Source organism: Limulus polyphemus, unplaced genomic scaffold (genome assembly GCF_000517525.1).
Source record: "Limulus polyphemus unplaced genomic scaffold, Limulus_polyphemus-2.1.2 Scaffold440, whole genome shotgun sequence".
Taxonomy (NCBI): Eukaryota; Metazoa; Arthropoda; class Merostomata; order Xiphosura; family Limulidae; genus Limulus; species Limulus polyphemus.
In genome coordinates, this window is record NW_013666050.1 from 574,413 (window position 1) to 586,530 (window position 12,118).

Here is a 12,118-nt window from a genome sequence, read left to right on the forward strand (position 1 = left end):
TATTTGCACTCAAACATGAAGTCCAGTTATAGCTGCAAACATCTGATTCAGTCTATAATTGTAGTGATTCAGAATTAAGAGATAGTAGTCATCTATTAGTGTTGTAGGTGATAGTTTGTCTTGTCCACATGTCCAAGAAATTGAAGCAATTCCACATTTTGTTAATGAAACATAGATGCTTAAAGCCCAATTTCTACCAACCTGGTATAATTCACTAAATTCCCACAGGAATGAAACATCAAAATGTTTTCTTTGAAGTTTATAAATGACTCGTAGAATTCGGAGCACTTTAAATCTACCATTCACGTTAAAGTAACACCTTTTCAATTATAATGTGAATGAGAATATTTGTTTGCTTAATGTTTTATCAATACCCTTGTCCTCATTGCCAGCTCTAATATGAAAATATTAAGGAGCGTAACAAGAATACCATGAAACTATGCTCCACATAATGTCCTTGCAAATGCCTTAGAATGTGATACTCTAGTGCAGCATAGTTACCTCAAGATCACTGGCAATACATTAAGACTCAAGCAAACCCTGCACATAAAACATTTTAACTGAGTTTGAATGTGAATCAATTTGTTGCCATCACCTCAAATATTACAAATTCATGTTATCCTTTTGTGTAGTGCTAATCTTAACCTACCCATTTCAGTAATATCCTACTCTACATAACTGCACAAAAATGTATACTTTCTCCTATACCATATTTTAATACAACTATTATAGGTTACCATGTATAATGGCATATTCATATATTTTGTGTTGCATGATATGCAAAATATGCTTTAAAATACAAAATGCTAGTCATTTGATTGCATTCATATTTTCATGTGCTAAGCAATGTCTTCTAGTTACGTTTTTAAGATATATTATCCAGTTGGTACTTGGTGAAACTCCATAATTACAGAATTGAAGAAAATGTTTACAACTTTGTTTTTTTTCTTCAATTCTGTATATATTATCTAATTAGTATTTTCTTTTCCTTAAGTACAGGGTGTCCTAAAAGTCTGGAATCATATAAAAAAATTGCTTGTTAGCAAATGTTTAATATAAAATTCAGTTGGTAATAATTATGGAGAATAAAATGCCATATGAAAACTACAGTATGTATTAGTTAACCAAAAAAATTAATGAAAAGCTTTTTGGATGTTGAAACAAGTAAGCAAATTGGGTCATTGAATAAGGCCATGAAGAAAGTCAGGGCAACTGGACACATACTTAATTAGAAATACATTCCAAGCTTGTATCATTAGACAAAAAAAAGAAAGAGAGAAAAACTAGTAATCCTGAGCATTGAGACATACTATCAACTCGTATATTATCTTTCTTAGAGTTTGGCATGTCCTTATCTGTATCTTTGACGTGCCTAAAGTCCAGGCAGCTCGACCTCTGCCTTGTACGTGTCTCCTTCCATACACCTCCACTTTATAGGGCTCAAGTTTAATGTTTTTATTTCATTATCTCCTCCCTGAATGTGGTGTGAGATATTTATTGATATCTTAATAGTGCACCCTGGATTCCATAAATTTTTCGACAACCTGTTGTTTTAATAGCTTCTGCTGGTAACATTGCAACACTTTACTTGTATGTGAGAAATAGCCAATCGTAACCCAGAAAAAATATTTACGGTTTTGGTCCCTTTTAGAACAATGAATCAAAAGCCAAGAAACGTGCTGAGGTTAGGGTTTTGGTTCCATCTAGAACGATGCCAACACCATATTAGTTAAGTAAAAAAGCCATGGTTTTGAGAAAGAAAAAAAAATGAGAGAGAGAGAGAAGAAGAAAATCCTTCTGTTCTTCAGCAAATTCTCTGAGAAAATATCAGCCTTAGTCTGTAGAGAAATATCTCCACTCATACTTCATTAAGTTTAAATGCTTTCTCTACTTCATCTAGTAAATAGTATATCACAACAGAGGGTCTAGTTAAAAGTTAAGCTACTTAATAATTTAATGAGTATTGCAGAGATGTTAATAATTATATTAGAAGATTTGCTAATGACACCCAAATGTTGGAAAGAGCAATGTGAATGTTCACCTATGTGTAACATCGTTGGGTTTGGCCTACATTCATTACAAATGAATTTATTTATTATCAGGATATTTTGTTATATGCAATCATGGGTAAGAGTCACAAGCCACCAACTCAAGGAAGTTTATGTAAAGAACAAAGAAATGACTCAGAGACTAGGTAACATGTTTATCTGAACAAATTCTGACAATTTTTTGCAGCTTTTCCTAATTTCAGATATCTAACTGATCATGGCACTGTCAAAATATGAGAAGATTAAGTTAATCTTGGTGTTAATCCAAACTTATTTCAAATTACAAAGACAGCATGTGGAACACATTCTTTAAAACTTGTTGGAGTGCCAATGGTTCCAAACTTTTTGGACATCCTGTAGAAGTCTCAGTTCTTACTTATCCATTTATTTGCTGTAATTGTTCTTCATGAGTTTACTGTCTGCTCCAGAGCATTTTGTTTCATTCTGTATTCCTAAGATTTTTCTTATTGACAAAGTTACTCAATAGTCTGCAAGTGAAGCTTTCACTGCATTGGCCTTAATAGGCAATATTGAAATTTATTAGAAATTCATCATATTTGAAAATAAATAAATGTGTCACCTGAGTATGTATAAAGAAAAAACAATAACATAATTATAAACCATAAGTCTTTTTATATGTTTAACAAAGTAAAAAAAATATTTTAGTTATGTGTACAATAATGTTATCTTGAAGGCTGAATACTAAAAGCTCTCCACCATGGAATATGCTATCACCAGACAAATCTCATTGCAGACAATTGATCTTTTATCTTGCTAATGTCTTTTAAATATATACCATTTGTTAATGCAAATAATAAAGAGTAAAAATAATCATTTGTTAAAGATCTTTTAAAACAAATTGTACATGTTAAATATATTTCTGGAAATTATCACAATACTATGGGTCTGCAGACGGGTGGCAGTTGTCCTCCTCTCTGTGTTTAATACCATTTGCTAATTTTTTTATCTATACAATATAAAAATAAGTAGTTTGTGCAGCTGCTTTCATTTCACTGTTTTATCATAATACATTAGTGAATTATAATTTTCTTTTAGTGGAAAGTTTACTGTAATCTTAGTGACCTCTACTCAAAGCTGCACCTCCAAAAACTGAAATAGCATCCCTGTCTGCAGAATACTTGATCAACAAAATTTTCAAACTTCCATGTAATGTTTAAGTTAAGAGTTTTTTCTGCATAAAACTTAAACCTCTTCACAATTATTACTACATATTATTTAAATTTAAGAGCATTACTTTTGTGTAAGAACTGCAGAGACCTTAGTCCTTTACAAAACATTGCTTAAAAGTTAAATCAGGAATTAATTTTTTTGCAAGAAAAAACTATTGATGTATCCTACTCTTTCAGTGGATTTAAAAGAAAAATCTGTTGTATGATATGGTATTAAGTACCAGATAAATACAGACAAATCAAGAAATACTCAACAGAAGTAGACATATACTTACATTATCTTTTATTTTGACATACTTTAACTCATACTTAAGTAAAACATAAAACAGCTTACACTACATCACATGAGGTATATAACTGGCTTATTAAAAGGTAGCATGGTACCAACTTTTTTACAATATTATACTGAGAAATGCTATACCAGTGATATTGTGTTAAACAGTACTGTATCAAAAATCACATCAACAGAAAAGGTCAAAAAATTCTGTCTTGAATCCCTTCTATACTAGACATGCTGTTAATATCAGAAGTCATAATTTCAATACTGTTGATTCTCAGCATGGTCAGGGGAAATCTGTAAACTAACAAAACAATAAACCAATTAGTCCAACTAAATAAGGCCACAAAATAACTAATAAGTATTCAAAACAAAACATATATTTCACAACTAACTGTTTGCAGTAAAATGTTTATCAATGTGATATATAGTTTTTTCCTAGTGCTATATTTTGCTTTTTATGTCATCCATGATTATGTGAATTAGTCAAATAAGACACTGTGCTTCTTGAAAGAGCAGAACAGTAATTCTAGCTCAAAGTTGAAGCCAATAAACTTTCTTTGTTGATAGTTTAGTTCATGTGATAAAAATTTTGGCTATGCTACAAGCTGTGTTGAAATTCAAAGTTACAAAATCCTCCAGATGTAAAAAAAAAAATTAACTTTTGGTACTAAACTTTTGTGACTTACAGGGAGGGATTTTGGTTAAAAAGAAAAGGCAAATTGTGAATTTCAAGCAAGACTAAACTTATGCGTAGCTCAATTACACAAAGCTAAAGTCATAGTTTTTTAAACTATATTACACATATAGCTTTAATGTCATTACTGAGCCAAGGCTACACTCTCATGTAGGTGTGTTGCCCTAGCCTAGATTACCTAATCTTACTAGGTACTCAAAAACAACTAGTCTGTTTTCATGATGTCACAAAATGCTTTGAAACTTTACTTATTTGTATGTATTTTCCTGATTTTACTATTTTCACTTTCTTATACTATTAAAATACATTTTTATTAAGTATCTCTTAAGACACCTTTCTTATTTTTCTATGGCTTATAAGAATGGAAGTTGTTCTGAAGAAACTACAGCATTATTAAAGATATTTGCTTTTTTATTATAGAACTTTCATAATCTTAAATAAATCCAGTTACATATATTTTGGTAATAATAAAACATACTTCTGTTTCTTGCAAGAGGAATTTTGTTTGAAGTGCTAAAATAACTTGAAATAACATTTTTCAACAAGTATTTCAGCTGTAAAAGTTCAAGGGTTTATAAGATGTGAATTTTGCTAACTCTTCAAATTTCTTTATTTCCATATATTGTGTTTATCTTATCCCACTAGTTTTGAAAAACAAAAAAAATGACCAGAAAATTGCTTTTAATCTTGTTGATACCTCCCCTATAAAAATGTCATGTCTCAATTACTGTGTACATTGAATGTATTAAGTTCCACCTTTGGTTATTGTTTGATTTACTGAAAGTGTCACCAATGATTGTCACAGCATCCTCAAGTTATGTAACCTAGTCTTGTGGGTCTGTGCTTTTTGTGTTGAGTCCTAAAAACCATATTACTGATGTAATGTGTGCATATCACTCCACTAATCTTACACTTGCATGACACAGAGAGTCACTCTATCATGCTGAATCCAGAAAGAATATATAAAACTTGAAACATGGAGAAGATCTTTTATTGTAATGCTACTTTACACATCACTTCTGACAGGTGTTCTTGTTTGTATGGTATGGACAGTGACAACAGGCATTCTTCGGGCAACTGTAGCAAATTCAAAGTTGCTTAAATCTTTTTTTAACATTAACATCTTTTGATCTGAACTTTTGAACCCTACAACCTGTTGGAGTACAGTCTGAGCATGCATTGTGCAATGACAGTGTTACCTGCCATATTTTGTATGAAAGCAGGCTGAAAGCAGTTACAAAGAATATCCATTTTGATAAACAGGATGGCCAGTAGCTTTCAGTGTTTTATGTAGTGTTGCCAACCCTAATTGATGTAAAAATTGGAATTTCAGCTAAAAAGAAATTTAAATCTGAACAGAAAAATCAGAATAATTTCATTTCTGCAGTAATTTTTCTGCCATTAGCAATGCTGAAACCCAAAATGTAAGGCATACAAAGCACGTGGATTTCACTTATTTTGGACAAATTAATGTACAACCACTTGGAAATATATTCAGATTTCATATATATATTCATATATTCTGCAACATTCTGGTGGAAAGAGTTCCTTATCAGGATGCCATTTGTAATTTCAGTGTTAGATTTATTTTCACCTTCAGTTTATTTTGTGGATATCATTTATCTCTAGGCCTATAAAAAGCACCTATACCACTTCTATGTCCATCATATTCTAGACAGCCTGAAGAGCCCTGGTACTGACCAAAATGCCTCATCAGCACTGGAGATGCAGTGTAGTTGACACGTTATAATATATTCTTTCACGTAATTATTTAATATGTATTCTTTTATTGTCTCTCCTGCTTGTATACCTGAATTTTGTGATACTTTGGTGTTACCCAAGTTCTGTGTCAGGATGCATAAATTGTAATTTTTTTCTTTTCACCTTTACTTTATGGATATTATTTAAGTAATACACTAATCTGTGATTGTTTTTGTCTACTTTTCAATTTCTTTGTTGTGAAGGTAATGTTAAATGTTCTGATATGGAACTCTTTCCCCATGTTTTTTTGGATATACATTTATGGGTAACCAGCTCTCATTTAAGCATCTTTCCAATAAAACTAATGTGGCAATTTAAACTTATAAATGGGCTAACTATCAATATGATATGATATTTTAGATATGTTTGAGTCTGGTTTGACTATAGCTGCAGACATACAAAAGCTTAAATGAAAATAGTTTCATTTTAGCCCTATAACAAGTTTATTAGATCATGCTATGTCAAACTGACAAAAAAAACTTGAATTTAAAAGACCTGATTGTAATAGTGTTATGTTCTGTTAAACACTGGAATAATTCTGCCAAAATAGGAGTGGTTGGCATCTCTATTTCATGTGATCATGTATTGCTTCCATCGCCCAATGCAGTTTTGTGAGAAGCCATTAAAGATTGATTCTTTTGTAGGATGCTATTTACACCACTTTTGCAGGAAGAATGCCATCTAGGTTTCCATGCCCAGTTCACTATGGAAATCCAATGAATCCTTAAGTCCACTATACACAACCACATCATACAGTTGTATCCAGTTATGAATCTTTTCATCATTTTGTCCATCAGCAAATGTACAAATTATATAGACAATCTACCAAACAATGGATAGAACCATTATTATTGGTTTTACAAGTAGCTACTGCCTGTACATGCTGTAACTTTGTCTCTGGAATGTATATTATTTAGTACTTTTTTGTGATAAATACATATCTGCCATTTGAGACTTGGGATTACAACATTGTTGTTCCTCTACAAAATTTTTCCATGCAGGAGGAGGGGTATGGTTATATATCAAATGTTGGTGATTTATATGTCCACCATTAAGGCAGAATGAGCTACGTATTACTCTATTCATAGCAAATATATTTGACAAACCCAGAATTTCAGACAGAAATATGTTGGATAAGTTCAGGGTTTAATGAGAAAAATTCCCAAACAGGTTACCATACATTTTACAAATATATTCCACATATCTGGAAGACAGGACAACAAAATGAGACTTGGTGCATCCAGTCAAGTTAAAGTATTCACCATCAGCTAGCTTGTGAGCCCCATCAGTCTATTCCACTTATTGCTGCTATGCTTGTTTTTCAAAAGACCAATCACATTCATTTTCTGTTCAGATGACTTATGCAGAAGGAGCTTCCAGCAAGAATGACAATACTATACGCAACGAAAATTTGGGTTTGTGCTTGAAGTGAAGCAGTAGGTAGATGAGTAATTTCTTGTCAAAATTTCATTGAATAATGTAATTTGTAATCATACATTTGGCTGTACTAAACAGGCTGTAGTTTCACAGGTGATACAGGTATATGCACAAAATTAGTGCAGATTTGTTCAATGGTTATCTTTTTACTTTGTGCACTTGCATTACAAAATAAAATATTACAAAAGATGAATAATGACACTTTACTATAAATAGTACTTTTTTATGATAAAACAATTGAGCAAAATCGCAAAACCCTTATATAAGATTCAATAAGTATGGAATATAGGAATATAGTAATAGACAAGTTCATTTTCTACATATATACCCTTTAGCAGTTCGATTAAAACTTCCATATTAACTCTCTCACTATGTACTTGATCCTTTTGACTGAATTTGTGACCCCAAGTTGACTTTTAGAGTTTTTTGTAAAAGGTTGTGACATGCAAACTTTGACCTACCTGATGCAAAAGGGTTAAAGCTCATAAAAGTATACACCTGTTTCTACTTAAATTTCATTGTTTTATTACTCTTTGAACCATGTCCAACTAACAATACTGCCAATAAAACTTAAGCCTACTTTTTTTTTATACTAATGGTACTACTACACTAAATAATGCACTTAAGAGCTCAGAATAATAACTTGCAAAAAGCAAACAAGGTCATAAACTATCATAATTTTTCTGGCTTTCTAACTATGAGATAAGAGCCTTTAAAATTCAGCTAAGCTAGTCGATGTGATTCCTGTGATAACAAATTTGAAACTGAAACATGAAATAGACAATTCTCTGTATAAAAAACAATGTAATATAATAGATTATTATAAATTCAAGGCTACAAAAATTGTGCTTTGCCTGAATAATACCGATATTATCATAAGTAATACATTAAGTTCCATACTTCTTGGAAGGTTAATAAATAAATTAGAGAAGAGGGAAGACCTAGAGAGCAAATGTCACAATTCTCAAACTAAGGGATATTGAAGATTTTCAAAAATGTTTTCTTCTAAAATTAAGTACTTAAAACTTATATAATATTATCATTTTATTTATTAACTACTTTTTGATGACAAGTTTATTCGTATACAATGATAATAAAGTATTTTTATATTTTAATTAAATTTTGAATGTAACTCTCTAAAAAGTTGTGACATGCACACTTTGACTTACCTGTAGCAAGAGTTAAATATTTATTTTTTGGCCATTAAGCAAAATTTTTCATCTTAAAGAACACTGAATCTTCTCAATTCACTAAACCATGGTAAGAATTAAGTTGTTTATACTACTTTAATAGCTTATAGCACTCACAAGTCATAGACTTTCCCACATAAGAAAAGAAACATAAAGATTCAGGATATAATTGCATTATACAAGCAAAAGAAAATTATTTATTTACATTAGGAACAAAAAGTTCTAACTGTTTATCTATATTTTGGTTTGCAAAACTAAAAACTTTACTATATATTAAATTTCTTTAGCCTGATTTCAAAATCCATGATCAATAATTGAAGTATTCAATACTAAGAATTCTAAATTTTTATATTTTGGTTTATCATTCACTGGTTTTTCATAGACATAAATGCATGTTCAGTATTTTCTACACAACTTACAGTTCATTCTTCTTGAATTTTTACGAGGAATGAGTTTAAAATGTGTCACTAAATGTGACAACGTCTGTTCAATAACTGTGGCTTCTACACGAACCATATCAGACCTAAAAATTAATAATTATTATAAGCAGCAAACAAAGACATGATTAAATAAAGTTTTTTAAATATTTTTGCACATCATTAGTAAGAAAAAAAAAAGTAATTACATTCTAACTCAATTATTTGTAGAAAAATTATGACATATTTATCTAGTTCACAGCTTTTATGCCATGGACTAAGTGCAAATAAATTACCAAGTAAACCATATCTGAGAAAATACCTAAAAAATTGTTCAAGCAAGAAAACTATTTAGTGCCTTTACATCAATTCTTTTATCACATGTATAAATATTTACAAGGTTTTCTTCATTTGTCTAAAAGAATAATACAAATTGTCTTATTTTAGCTCAAAATGAAAACTACTTCATTCATTACTTATTTTAAAAAAATGCAATAAGGAACATTTATCAGGGTGTTCAGAAATAATCCACTTTTGGAGTGTAATGTATTTGCTTATATGGTATGTTTATTATGGAACAATAATAGCTTCTTTGCTTTTGAAACTTACTTTAACAAGGGACGACCAACTAAAGTAAAGTCTTTACCACCAACTAGAAGGACCTGTAAAGAAAAACAGTTTTTTTAAATTTATACATGTACATTTACATAAAATGACAAAATGAAGAGTCTAGCACAAATGTTTTTGAAATGAAAACATTAAAACGAAAAACAAACTCATTATTACAAGTTAGATAAAATGTAACATCAACTCTTTTTTTAAGGTTTATTAACTGAGAGGTAAATATATATATATTTTGGAAAATCTTAATATTTTTCATTTGCTTAAATTATGATGTACTAGTGCAAGTTTCAATGGTACGTTTTAGTTCATGGTGTACTGGTATAGGTCAGAAAGTTTCAATTCGATTTGACTGATTACATTGATAAGGACAACTGAACATAATTGGGCCAGAAAAGGCTAAGTTCATACAGCTGAATTTGGGCTTCAGCTAGCCTAGTTGTTGTTCTTTTTACTGATGTTATGTTTTAGTTTTCTCTATTTTTTTCTTGTTAACCAAATAGATTATTACTATCTTGTTAATTGGACAACTATACAAAATAATAAAACTTTAAATAACGTAGGAATAATCATTTAGAGAAAATAAATAAGTGAAGAAAATATAATAATGAAACTTTTATAAATCATTCAACTAAGGTAATTTTTAATCTAACTAACTATGATTTAAATGATATAGAAAAAAGGGTTCTGGCCCATAGTCTAAACTTTTTTTATCCCACCAAAAAATCCATGAACTAAATGAATTTCTTATTAGTTTATGAGCAATTGACAAAACAAATTATATGGAGAAAAAGTAAAGAATCATTTGAAAGTATAAGAACACAGATTAGTGGTATAGGTGTAAACCTTTCAATGAATATACTAATGAAAGAAAATTCACTATTATAAATAAGCAGGAATTTATAGCTTTAAAAAAATTAAGTAGTAATGAAGACATAGTGATTGTAAGATCAGATAAGAGGAATGATATGGTTTTATTCAATAAAATAGAATATTGAAATAATGTTAGTGAAATTATTATTGGTAACAACAAATTTGTGAAATTGGATAAAGATTTAACCAAAACTAGAGAATATCAACAAAAATATATGCAGGGAGCATGCACGGTGTTCCTAAGATTTATAAAGATAGATGTCCTATGAGAACTATAGTGTCAGGTATAGGAACATGCGAGTTATCTGGGTTCTTAAAAATGGCCAGAACCTTTTATTAGAAATGAATATACCATAAATACACCTTTGAAGTTTCACAAGAAATTTAACTTTTTAACAAAGAGGTGAACAATGCTAGCTTTGATACAGAGGATTTGTATTCCAACATACTGCTATACATTTTGCACATAATGATCAATGAGATTTTCAGAATGTGTTTCAAGAGCTTATGAATTATGCCAGCGAGGAATCTCACTTTTTGTTTAATAATAAAATTTATGATCAATTGGATGATGTTGCTATATGGTCAAGATTAGACCCATCAATTGCAAAGGTGTTTCTTTGTCATCATGAAAATAAAAGGCTTGAAGACTGTCCTGTACAGTTCAAGCCAGTATATTAGGTTCCTCGTGGCCTGGGTTTTGGATTGTAGTGGACTTGCCGGTGGTATGATCCTCTTTCCTACTCCCACATGGATGTTGGTACCAGGTGGCCGGGTTTTGGATATAGTTGACTTGCTGTGTACTGTCCATTGCGCCCTAGCCACTCACCTAGGGGCACATCCTTTTCATTTAACCACTTTTATCATTTCTAGGATTGAGTTTCATATATATTGCTTGGTTCAGCTCCTCTAAAGAAGATGAAAGTATCATCTATGTATCTTCCATAATATACGTGGCCAGGTGGTTAAGGTGCTTGATTCACAATATACGGGTCGAGGGTTCAAATACCCTGTCCCACAAAGCTTGCTCGCTCTTTCAGCTGTGGGGGCATTATAATGTGATGGTCAATCCCACTATTTATTGATAAAAGAGTAGCCCAAGAGTTGGTGATGACTAGCTGCCTTCCCTCTAGTCTTTCACTGCAAAATTAGTGAATAAGCAAATAGCCCTTGTGTAGCTTTACGTGAAATTCAAAACAAACCAACTGGGACATCCATGTGGGGGTAGGAAAGAGGATCATACTGGTGGCAAGTCAACTACAGTCCAAAACCCAGTCATCTGGAAAGGGTAGGAAAGACAATCATACCATCTTCGTCTCAAGTTCATGAGACCGAAGGGAATCTAGTACACCCCAACTCATGAACGGGACACGTGTGAATATGACAAATTCATAGATCGATCCAGGAACCCAATATCAGGTATCAAAAAGATGTCTATGTAATGTAAACCACCTCCATCAAATCATGAAATTGGCCAGAACAACCCCAAGCACATTAACATCCTTAGAATAGAAAACATCAAGGGATAGTGAAAGGGAAAAGAACCATAACAATAAGCAATTACATCCACTGTGACCCACAACACTGATGGAGGATAAAATGAGGGAG

General features: G+C 31.2%; 1 long non-coding RNA gene across 1 annotated transcript; it reads right to left on the bottom strand.

Moving 5' to 3' along the window:
* Positions 1 to 3,504: 3,504 nt before the first annotated feature.
* Positions 3,505 to 9,707, bottom strand: LOC106458296. Its single transcript, XR_001290766.2, has 3 exons — positions 9,626 to 9,707; positions 9,020 to 9,123; positions 3,505 to 3,819 (listed from the first exon to the last, which is right to left on the bottom strand). It is a non-coding gene; the product is annotated as an uncharacterized LOC106458296 (long non-coding RNA).
* Positions 9,708 to 12,118: the final 2,411 nt, after the last annotated feature.